Here is a 1,622-nt window from a genome sequence, read left to right as displayed (position 1 = left end):
TGACAAATCAGATCTTCACTCTGTTCCCTCAAGCTCCAGGTGAGAAATATTCAACTTTTTTCCTGAGAAAACAAGTAACTATTTGTTGGTTTATAGACGATAAAACGACGACGGCAGCGACTGTAGGTTCTTCTGTGGCGACTGTAGGTTCTTCTGTAGCGACTGTAGGTTCTTCTGTGGCGACTGTAGGTTCTTCTGTGGCGACTGTAGGTTCTTCTGTGGCGACTGTAGGTTCTTCTGTGGCGACTGTAGATTCTTCTGTGGCGACTGTAGGTTCTTCTGTGGTGACTGTAGGTTCTTCTGTGGCGACTGTAGGTTCTTCTGTGGCGACTGTAGGTTCTTCTGTGGCGACGCCCCCCACAGACACAGGTGAGGAGAGCAGCCAAAATATACAGTTCATACAGTTTATATCTCACATCACAGTAACATATACGACTACATATAATATTTGTGTGTCGTATCAGGTCACCTGATCAGAAACGTGCTGCTGATCGTGGGGCTGGTGATGCTGCTCCTCTCTGTGGCTGCTCTTCACCTCTACGCCAGGGTCAAAGGTCAGTCCCCACATCATCATCATCATCATCATCATCATCATCATCATCGGCCCATTTCTGTCAGAGCTAAACGTTTGTCTGTTTCAGGGAGAGGAGCGTCTGAGAGGAGCCGCACCAACGTGAGTCTGACACGTCTGTTAGTCCCAGTTTAGGCCTGGTTTAGTCCTGGTTTAGTCCTGGTTTAGTCCTGGTGTAGACCCAGTTTAGTCCTGGTTTAGTCCCAGTTTAGTCCTGGTTTAGCCCCAATTTAGGCCCAGTTTTGGCCCAGTTTAGGCCCAGTTTAGTCCCAGTTTAGTCCTGGTTTAGTCCCAGTTTAGTCCTGGTTTAGTCCCAGTTTAGTCCTGGTTTAGTCCTGGTTTAGTCCTGGTTTACTCCTGTCATTGATCTGATGGTCGTCTGTGTAAAAAGCTTCTCTGTCATATTGTTTTGGCTCATTATTACATCAGTCCATTCTTTCTAAAGGGCCGTGTGTTTCTGCAGGTGAACACAGGGGGCGCTGTGGTCTATGAGAACGTGGCAGAGCCTTCTGTCTCCGGCAGATTCCACTCACAGCCGTCTGAAAACTAACGCATACAAAATGTTTAAAATCGCTCGTCCTGATTATTGCGATTTTTCAGGAAGTGGAGAAAAGAAAACTTTGATTAAACGTCTCTTGTGAATCTGCTTTTTGTTGGAGTAAAGATTATGTTTTGTGCTTCATTGGAAAAACTTGTACATGTTTGAGAGTTTATGTGCTTGAACTAGTGTTTTTAGCTAATGTTAGTCTTTGGATAATGTATGCTAACAGCTGCAAACATGGCGGATCTCCATGGTAACCGAAGCAAGAGGATGTATTTCTTACCTTTTTGGTGTGAAGTCATTGTGGTCATCTGTGTACTTTAGTTTAGTCTCTGATCTGCTTCCTATACCTCCCACCGCTTCTTCTCTGTCAACAACTGCAAATCCCACACGGGGTCCCCCAAGGGGCGGTGCTTGGCCCCCTCCTCTTTAACATCTAAATGTTTCCCCTCGGTCAGATCATCCTCCACCAGGAACTCCACTTCCACTGCTACGCTGACGACACCTACA

General features: G+C 46.2%; 1 long non-coding RNA gene across 1 annotated transcript; it reads left to right on the top strand.

Moving 5' to 3' along the window:
* The first annotated feature begins 487 nt into the window (after window positions 1-487).
* On the top strand, window positions 488-1,124 carry LOC306974843. The gene is made up of 3 exons (XR_013793665.1): window positions 488-554; window positions 642-673; window positions 1,035-1,124. It is a non-coding gene; the product is annotated as an uncharacterized lncRNA (long non-coding RNA).
* Window positions 1,125-1,622: the final 498 nt, after the last annotated feature.

Source organism: Gobius niger (assembly GCF_951799975.1).
Source record: "Gobius niger genome assembly, chromosome: 15".
Lineage (NCBI taxonomy): Eukaryota > Metazoa > Chordata > Actinopteri > Gobiiformes > Gobiidae > Gobius > Gobius niger.
This window is presented reverse-complemented; position numbering and strand designations above follow the sequence as displayed.